We start from the raw sequence: 11,192 nt of genomic DNA on the forward strand, positions 1-11,192 counted from the left end.
TCAGGAAGGAGTCTAGTCACCTGAAATGGAGCAGGAAGCAAAGAGGAGCAAGAAGGGAAGTAGCTGCTTTTTTAAAGGGAGAGAAACCACGCCCCAATGGGCTGGTACCTGTCGGCTATAGGCTGGAGGAGCAGAAGGAACTCCCGCAACAACTGTTAGTTTAATACCAGGCTAATTGTTTAAATATCTGAGAATTGGTATTTCTTATTTATTGAGCAAACAAAAATATTGATTTATATTTAACTGTCAGGCTAAAACGAATATCCTAACCATATACTCAATAAGTAAGTATACAAATGTGAATCTTCAATAAATGTTAATTTGTTACTATCAGTTGTTCATAATAGGACCAAATACATCAGATAAACCAATCTAAAAACTGAATGTTAGTTAGAAGAAAGCACCAAAAATACAGATTGAAAATATAGTAAGTGCTTATTTAATAATATTTTAATGTCCACATTTATAGTCTGGCAAATAAATATATGTATACTTAGTTCACTTGCTCTCAAAGAACAGTTGATCTGTATTTACTACTCATCAAAAATACAGTTCATTAAACCCTCCTCAATTAGACATCAGCCTATTAGGCTTCATCTTATGTTTGTTTTCCTGTCTTCTCATCTCAAAAAGAATCATAAAACCTTTAAAATTGGAAGAAGCAAATATTTCCTAAAAGATGTTTTTTTATTGCTTTTACTGAACTATACATTTTCTTCACTCTCCTTCTTAGCTCCCATCTCCCTCTCTATCCTCTTTTGTGACTCTCATGTTGCCAATGTACTCAGGAGATCTTTTCTTGTTTTCTATTTATGTAGAGCCATGTATAGCTCTTGTAGAATTCTCTTTGTTGTCTAGCTTCTACGAAGTTGTAGGGTGTAAATGATTTTGTTGTTGTTGTTTTATGTCTAAAAGTCACTATGAGTAAGTGTGAATTATACTTGTCTTTCTGGGTCTGGGTTATCTAATTCAGTATGGTTTTTCTAGACCCATTCATTTGCCTGTAAATTTCAAGATGTCATTATATTTTACTGTAGAATGGGAAAAGATGTTATTTATCGATTAAAAACTTTATATGTAGCTGTATAGTTTATTGAGATAGTCTAGGCAGAGTTGTGAAGCAACAGAGAAAACCGAAGAAAAGTTATATTATTAAAACTGAATAGGGGGTGGAGAATAAATAAATGATAATAAACAGAAAGTCAAAAACTACAATGATTACACTTATCTAAATAGCTTTTGCAATGACTTTGTATTAATGATTCTCTTTCTCACATTCTCCTATATCTGCTTGACAAAATTTTTAAACCTTCTCCACTATACTTATAGTTTAGAAACAAAATTATCAGTACAATTTACATTCTTTAGAATGAAGAAAGAAAGAAATATAACTCCTGGCACCTCAGAAATCACTGTGTTCTGAAATAGCCCCATCATGATAAAAAAATAAAATTAAATGGGATAGTATGCTTTCAGCACTGGGTCTTGTATTCTCCATGTTAAGCGCTGTTTCCTACTCAGGAATACATGAGGCACTGTCATCTTGCAAACTCACTAATAAAATTGCTACTATGTTACACAAAATGGTAAGTTTATATCCTTTACTTTAAAACATGAAAGAAATGGCAACAACTGCCATTTTATTTATATGTGTTAACAAGTTATTATTTATTTGTAATTTAGTAGGATATTATATCTATTATATTATTATTATATTATATCTGAGCATAGAATAACTGATTAATGCAGAAGTTTCACACAAAACATTACAACATTTTTGTCATTTTCTAGTACTACTTATATTTGCCTATGTATAATGTGGTTCTAGCTCAAAGGCAGTCAGTAGTTTTGCTTTTTCCAATATTTGTATAGATATTTTTCTCTTATTTTTGTGATTATGATGTAATCTCATTACATCACTTCTCCCTTCACTTTCCTCCCTCCAAATCACTCCACGAACCCCTCCTTGATCTCTTTCCAATCAAATTCAAATCCTTTCACACGGTGATTATTGTTATAATCATCCTTCTGTGTTGTTTAATTCCTTTTCTTGTCTGTGCTCTACTTTGTTCTAGACTTCATCAAGTACTTTAGGATGCAACTCAGGTCCACAGCAATACTAACCACAAACTTCACAAACTAACATCTGTGTATAATCAAGTTATACACTGTTGAGTTTATTTCCATCTATCCATTTTACCTGAATGATAACAACATCTTGTAGAGCCAGGTTTCCCTGTGTCCTCTCAGATAAAGTGCCACATAGAATCCTCCATTAGGAATATATGAAGCTAATTATATACACCTTGTGAGTCTCTGACCAAGGACAATGGAAAAGCATGACAGCTTTGAAGGAGCTCATGGTTACAGAACTTTTCTCCAGAGAATTATTTGTTTTGGTCAGTGTGTCCAAAGAACTCTGAAACTCAGATATAGAGAGAAAGGAGAATTATTTTGATCTCATTAAGCTACATGGATCCAATTATTGATAATTACTCACTGCAATTACTTCTTTCTTCAATGTAAATATATTCTCAATATTAAACATAAATAATCAAAGTATTAGAAATATACTGGACAAATGAGTTGGCTCCATGAAAAAGGCACTTACTATCAAGCTTGAGGACCTGAGTTCAATCTCTGGAGCTAACATGTGGAAGAAGGGAACTGACCCTATCAGTTGACTCCATCTCCATACAAGTCTTTTTTTTTTTTTACAAAACTAATACTAATTATAAAAATTTTAAACATCATAACTCATTGTTTTGTGCTGAATAAAATTTCTTTGTGTGTATTATTTATTCACTAGGTGATCTGTGACATATTTCTCTAGCTATTGTAAATAGAATAGCAATTATCTTTGCAGTAGAATATTGTCTGTGGTTATTCAAATAAGAATATCTCTCAGATGCTCAAATGTTTGTATATTTGGTCCCCAGTTGGAGGCACTCTTTGAGTAAGTTTAGGACCTATACACTACCTGGTAGAAGTAGGTGACTGTGATGGGCTCTGAGGGTTCAAAGCCTCGCAGCACTCCCAGTGCGGTCTGTTTTGTGTTTACAACAAGGATGTAAGTTATTAGTTCCTGTCATCATGCTTCTCCTCCGCCATCATGGATGCTTAGCTCCCTGTAACTGTAAATCTAAATAAGCTATTTCTTCTAGAAGTTGCTTTGGTCATGGTGTTTTATCTCATTTAAATGGAAAAGTAAGTAAGACAGGGTCCTTTATGTCTGTGGCCAGAACTGGTATAGCTGGTGGTATGATAGTTCTATTTCAATGTTTTCTTCTCCTAATTTATGTTTTAAACTTTTCATACAATATATTTTAATCACATTCTTCCCCTAAATTCAACTCCTCCCTACAGCCCCCCTATTCTTCTAAATTTATATTCTTACCCTCTCTTAAAAGACAACAAACAAAAGCAAAAACAAATAAAAGTTTTAATAAACACCAAAACAAAGAACAAAAAATGGATTCTGTTTTGTGTTGAACAAGTATTTATTGAGCATGTGGCATTATCTGTAGTCATATACCCAGTGTCAATCAGTGAAACTGATTTTTCCTGTCCCAACATCAATTGCAAATAGGTTCTTGGGGAAAGAAACTTATACCCATTTCACCTTCTTCTTGAGAGGCTATTTTCTGGTTTGAATAGCCTGGTGGATATTGGGCTTGCAATTACAGTCTCTGACAGTTCATTTGCCCAACATCCATGCTGTTTCCTTAAAGTCATTCAACCCTGTTAGCTCTTAGAATCTTTCTATCTCCTCTTCCATATAGATCTCTAGCATGAGGGGAGAGAAGTACTATAGTCATCTCATCTAAGGATAGGAGGTCTGAATTCTCTTACCCTGTCCATGTTGTCCAGTCATGAGTCTCTGTATTAACTATCCACTACTGCAAGAATTTTCTTGATGTGACTTGAGTGATTCACTAATTTATGGGTATAGTAATATGTTATTTAGAGTAGTTTTGTTAGCAGAATAATTGTAGTATATTTTCTATAGCGTCTCTGGCCTATGTAGTCTCAGGTTCTTGAAATAAATAGCAGTCTCAGATATGGCATTCATATCATTGTATATGTCTTAAATTCAATCAAACCATGTTTGTTAGTTCCATGGTTTTTGTGTCACTATTGCACCAATGGGTATATCATGCAGATATGTTGCTATTGTAATTTAAAGGGTTTGTGGCAAGGTGAAATTGATGATTACTTTTCTCCTCCAGTAGTGTGCATAGTACCGTTCATTGCTATGAGCAGTAGTCAGTATATTTTAGATGCCTCCACACTGATTTCCATAGTGGCTACACCTAGAACCCCAACAGTAATGGATAGGATTCCACTTTTCTTACCAGCAATTGTTGTCATCTGTTTTCTTGATGATAAATATTCTTACTAGAGCGATATGGAATCCGATCATAGTTCTAATTTGCAACTGTCTAGGAGCTACCGGATATTAGTCCACAAACCTATGAACACCTGCTTTTTGACAAAGAAGCTAGAATTACACAATGGAAGAAAGAAAGCATCTTTAACAAAAGCTGCTGGCTTAACTGGATGTCAACTTGTAGAAGACTAAAAATAGATCCATATCTATCACCATGCACAAAACTCATGTCCAAATGGATTAAAGACCTCAATATAAATCTGAACACACTGTACTGATAGAAGAGAAAGTGAGAAGTAGCCTGCAATTCATGGGCACAGGAGACACTTCCTACGTATAACCCTAGTAGCACAGAAAATACAAGCAACAATGAATAAATGGGACCTCCTTAAACTGAGAGAATTATGTAAAGCAAAGGACACAGTCATTAAGACAAAAAGGTAACCCACTTAATGGGAGAAGATCTTCACAAACCCTGCAACAGACAAAGGTCTGATCTCCAAAATATATAAAGAACTCAAGAAGCTAGACATTAAAAATTCTAAACAACCTAATTTAAAAATGAGGTATTGAACCGAACAGAGAATTCTCAACAGAAGAATTTCAAATGGCCAAAAGATACTTAAGGACATGTTCAATTTTATTAACTATCAGGGAAATTCAAATCAAAACAACTTTGAAATACCATGTTACACCTGTCAGAATGTCTAAAATCAAAAACATTAATGATAACTTATGATGGAGAGGATGCGGAGTAAGGGGACACTCATTCATTGCTGGTGGGAATGCATACTTGTACAACCACTTTGGAAATCAGTGTGCCAGTTTCTCAGAAAATTGGGAATCAGCCTACCTCAGGATCCAGCAATATCACTCTTGGGAATATACCCAAGAGATGTCCAATCATACTACAAAAGCATTTGTTCAACAACGTTCATAGCAGTATTATTTGTAATAGCCAGAACCTGTAAACAACCTAGATGCCCTTAAATGGAAGAGTGGATAAAGAAAGTGTGGCACATATACATATTAGAGTACTACTCAGTGGCAAAATCAATGACATCTTGAATTTTGCATGATAATGGATGGAAGTAGAAAACACTCTTCTGAGTGGGATAACCCATACCCAAATATATGAATATGGTATGCACTCACTCATTAGTGGATTCTAGCCCCTACACAAAGGACATTGAGCCGATAGTTCGCGATCCTAGAGAACCTAAATAATAAGGTGAACTCCCGCCAAAAAACAAACATATATAGATCCTCCTGGAAATTGGATGCAGAATAGAATGCCAGGCAAAAGTTGGGAGCATGGGGCTGGGGATGGCGTCAAGGGAAGAGGGGAAGAGAGAAGGGAGAAGGGAAAAGCTTGGGGGAGTGGGATGGTTGAGATGGAGGAAGGACAGATATAGGAGCAGGGAAGAAGATATCTTAATTAAAAGAGGCATTGTGGGGTTGCAAGAGACTTGACTCTAAAGAGGGTCCCAGATGCCCACAGGGATGTTTCCAGATAGGACTCTGGGCAGAAGAGGAGAGCATGCTTGAACTGGCCTTGTCCTGTAGTCAGGCTAATGACTAACTTGAATATCACCACATAAACTTCATCTGGTGGCAGATGGAGACAGAGACCCACATGGGAGCACTGGATTGAGCTCCCAAGGTCCAGTTGATGAGCAGAAGGAGGGAGAACATGAGCAAGGAAGTCACGACCATGAGAGGTGCACCCACTGAGACAATGTGCCTGAACTAATAGGACCTCACCAAAGCCAAATGGACTTGGACTGAATGAGCATTGGATCAAACTGGAGCCTCGAATGTTGCGGACATTGGGGCAGACTGAGAAGCCAATGATAATGGCACTGGGATTTGTCTCTACTGCATGTACTGGCTTCTTGGGATACTAGTCTATTGGATGCATACCTTTCTAAGCCTAGATGCAGGGGGAAAGGCCTTGGACTTCCTAAAGGCCAAGGTACCCTGCCCTCTCTTAGGACTGGAGGGCAAGGGGAGAAGGGTAAGTGGGGAAGCGCGAGGGAAGTAGGTAAAGGAGAGGAAGTGGAAATGTTGATTCCTATTATTTATAAAGTAATAAGTAAATAAAAGTGTTTTCCTTTTATTTATTCTTTTCTCATGCAATAAATCCCATTTGCAGCCTGACCTCCTCCAAAGCATTAATCTAATTAGTCTCTTTCAATCCCAGGAGTCAGGTTTTGGGGTTAGAACCTGAAAGACCAGAGAAGCAGGGAGCAGCCACCAGTTGCTTCATACCTCTACCATTCCTCCATCCAAAAAGAGATCCTCTCCTCCTGGACCTTGCTACTTCCTGTCTTCTCTCTGTCTATAGTCCTCCAAACCCCTAGGGTTAATTTAGATCCGCTATTGGTGAGCACCACCCTCTGATTCTAAGGATGCTTCATTTGTAAAAACACAATCAATTTTCCCAATGCTCCTTCCTCGCTTGCCCCCCCCGCCCAGATCCACTACTCCGTCTCTATTCAACAATAAGTTTGCTTCCCACGAATATCATAACAAGATATCATAATGTGGAATAACAAGAAACAATAAGACTAGGCGCAAACCCTCATATCATGGATGGAGACTATATATATATATGGAAAAGGATCCCCCAAAGAAACAAAGGAGAAAGAGATATCCGCAATCCAACGTTTATGTGTCCCATAAAAACCTCAAGTTAAACAACCACAGCTTGTATGCACAGGGATGGTGCAAACATTTCCGGGATCCATGGTTGTTGACTTATTATCTGTGAGCCTGTGTGAGCCCTGCTATGTTCATTCTATGGGTCTTGTTCTTCTGATTTCCTCTGACTCCTACAATCCTTCATCCCCTTCTTCTGCAAGTTTAGCAATCTATACCAAGCACTTGGTCTCTGCATTTGCTCCCATCATCTGCTGGAGAAAGCCTCTCGGGGTCAATTGCGTTAGACACCAACCTTTGCTTATAGCAGAATATTATTAAAAATCATTTTACTGACTTTTTCCCAGTTACGTTTGATTCTTTCCAGATTTTGGAGCCATCCAGGTTCCAATTCATGGCCATCCAGGCAGTGTCAGGGAAGTGCTTTCTCTTGTGGCTTAGGCCTCAGATAAATGGCCACTACCACAAGCTCTGATCCACCACTGTGCCAGGGCGTCTTGCAGACAGGACAGGTTGTGGGTCAAAAGTTTTATGGCTGGGTTAGTATCCCAGTATCACCACTAGGAGCCAAGCCTAGTGATAGAAGATGGACAATCAGGCTCCATATCATTCAAAATACTTAAAACTTTTAAAATTTTTCTTCTGAGAACTTTGTTTAGCTCTGTAGCCCATTTTTATTAAGTTGTTTATTCATACAGATTTTAGTTCTTCATATAGTCTAGATAATAATATTCTATCAGATATATAGGTGGGGAAGATTTCCTACCCTGTAGTAGACTACCTTCTCACTCAATTAAAAATTTTATCTGCTGAACAGAAGCTTTTAAATTCCATAAAGTTCATTTGCCAATTGTTGGCTTTATTTCCTGAGCAACCAGAGTACGATTTAGGAAGTCTGTCTCTTATTGTGGACTACTATTGGGGTTTGAATAGAAGAGCCTCTCATAGGCTCGTGTATTTGAGCACTTGGTTTATTAGCAATGTTTTTTGGAGGGTTATGGAACTCATAGAATATATATTTTGCTGGGGAGCTGCATTTCCATGGAGGTCCTGAAAAATTATAACTTCTCTTCACTTCTAGTTCATTCTCTACTATCAGTGTGTGATTGGTAGCTAGATTAGCATGCTTCCTCCTGCAACATCTGCTGCAATGCTTTCCTTTACATTGTGGGCTTCCCCTTTGGAAACATAAGTTAATATAAACCCTTCCATTAGATGCTTTTGTTCAGGTGTTTGTCACAGTAACAAAAGTACCTAATACCTTTCTACTGTCTCCACTGACAGTTTCAGAGTTTCAATATCACTTTAATACTTTCTGTTGTCTTATTGCTCTAGTTAAGAATCAAATCCTATTATTGAATAACAGCAGGATATCTTTCTTCTGATTTTAAATAAAGTGTCACAAAACTTTTTCTTCATCTGCCATGTTGTTAGTTATTGGTTTATAGAGTATAGCTTTTATTGTGTTGCGACAGCTCTCTTCTAATGATAGCTCATTCATGACTGTAATCATGAAGTCACAAATTGGATTAAAGGTTTAGTCCATTATCACCATGGAAGGAAGCATTTTTGTATGCAGACAGACATGGTGCTTGGAGAGGTATCTGAGAGTTCTACGCTTGGATCCCAAGCAGTAGGAGACACAGAGCCACTGGGCCTGGTTCGAGCTTGGAAACCTCCAAAAAGACCACGTGTCTTACAGTGCTACTCCCTATGGCGCTTAATTCAGACCACCACATTCCAATAAGGCTTGTTCTGTGTAAAATAAAGGGATTAAAAGCAAGTGGTTTTAGTAGCCTAAAACTAGTTACAAAGGACTAAATACTGACTTGAATTTGGCTTGAAATGCTTAGGCTGCCAGGGGGTGGTTAGGTTCACTTTGAGACGTGGTCTTACAATGGCTGGTCTCAAACTTAAGACATGACCTTGCCCCTGCCTTCCAATTGCTGGTACTCCACAACCAACAAGAGTAATACTCTATGTATTCTCTTAGAAATAGGAACATGATGATAGTGGTAGTTATACAATACTTGCTGCTTTAATTTTTTTAAAAAATATTTATTTATTTGTTATGTATACAATATTCTGTCTGTGTGTATGTCTGCAGGCCAGAAGAGGGCACCAGACAGATGGTTGTGAGCCACCATGTGGTTGTTGGGAATTGAATTCAGAACCTTTGTAAGAGCAGGCAATGTTCTTAACCACCGAGCCATCATTCCAGCCCCCTGCTTTAATTCTTAAAACCAAAAATGCTGGATGGTGGTGAGACACGGCTTAAATCCCAGCACTCAGGATCTCTGTAAGTTTGAGGCCAGCCTGGTCTATTGAGTGAGTTCTAGGATAGGCTCCAAAGCTACAACAGAGAAACTCTGTCTCGAAAAACAAAAGCAAGCAAGTAAGCAAACAAACAAAAACCCACATTCTGATTTTGTTTAAAAAATTTTCATTTTAATGATCTGAGTTAGTAACAAATATACAAAATTGTCTTTCACATTTCCATACATGGTATAATGGACCAGTTGAAAATTCTGGACTACAAATGCAGGTTTCTTTGTATCCTTAGGCTTAGTTGTTTGTTTTATAAATAGAGGTTATTTTGAAAACGTGCATTTGTGAACACAGATGTCAAAAGTTGTGCATCTGAGTCAATGCACAAACAAGATTTGCACACTGTTCATTTGTGCAGCTGTGTCAAGTACACCTGACACAGGAGCAGCTAGCCTGGGCTATCAAGTATACCCGACAGAGGAGCAGCTAGCCTGGGCTACTTCACTCTATTTGAAAAGCATTTTTTTGTGTGTGAAACATTTAAAACAAAAAATTACATTCTGCAAATACATTAAAATTTGTAACCTACACATCTGAAACAAAGCTGCACCAATAACCTGAACTGACCTCATCAGGGAATCAAGTGCAGAGAGATCGGACTACCAGGAAAATGAAGAGACTCTGGAACCACTCATCTGAACCAGTAAAGGACACCAACACACAAACCAAAACAACTTATGGGTAAATCCTTACAGCTATAGGCTGGAATTTATCTGCTTTAAGAAAAATAAATAGTAAACAGAAAAATTAGTTTTGAAATGTGAAGCTCTGAAAATAGCCCTAAAGTGTAAACACATATATAAATTTTCATGTTTTAGAAATTTAGATAAATTTAGAACATTCAATATTATATGAAAATGTATTAAACATTTAAAAATAGGATTATCTCCTATCTTACCAATACTTTCAATTTGGCAAAATTATAGGGTAATGGATAGCTTCTAGCTCAACTTAATGTGATAAATCACCATAAATTCAGACATATTAGGGATCAAGTAGTAACTAAGTTATATCAAAATGGCAAGGAGGCCCCTTTGGCAACCACTTTTCTGGGCTAGTAACAAATATCAACACAGAATACCTTTTACATGAAATTACTCCAGATCTCTACGTGCATCTGAGGGATGGGGACTGGGAGGAAACCCAGAGCCTTGGGCATGCTAGTCATGTGCTCTGCACTGAGCTACATCCCAATACTCCAGATCGCTATAGGTAGGAGTTCAAGCTTTCTTAACATCTTCCTATCTTATGGCAACATGTGCTTCATCTTTTTCTACAGCCTGCTTTCCTATACCATACATTTCAAATTCCCTGGCAAAACTAACCAACTAAGTATTTATTTAGCTTCCTATAGAGAAATGGGTATAATATAGTTCTACTTTTGGCTAAGGCCTGAGGTTGTTATTTCCTATGCTATATAGAATAAATGAGGTGAGAATGCATCTAAACCACAGGGTCTGGGAGGATCAGAGGACTTGGCCTTCTACATTGTGAATTGATTTTTCTAAGGGGAATACAATTGTAAACTGATGGAGGGCAACTGCTGTTCAAAAGGAAATGGAAAGCCAGGCACATGCCTATAATCCCAGCATTCTGGAGACTGAGGCAGGGCAATTGCAATAAACTCGGAGCCAACTTGGACTACATAGTGAGTTCTAGAACAGCCTGGGCTAAAGTGTGAGACTCTGCTTTAAACAACAACAAAAAAGAAATGTGTATTTTTGTGGTAAGATTAACCTAGATTCATTTGTGAAAATGAAGTTCAAACATACTTCATACTTTATAATCCAAGATGAAGGTAAAGGAATATAGG

Source organism: Microtus pennsylvanicus, chromosome 2 (assembly GCF_037038515.1).
Source record: "Microtus pennsylvanicus isolate mMicPen1 chromosome 2, mMicPen1.hap1, whole genome shotgun sequence".
In the NCBI taxonomy this organism is placed as follows: Eukaryota; Metazoa; Chordata; class Mammalia; order Rodentia; family Cricetidae; genus Microtus; species Microtus pennsylvanicus.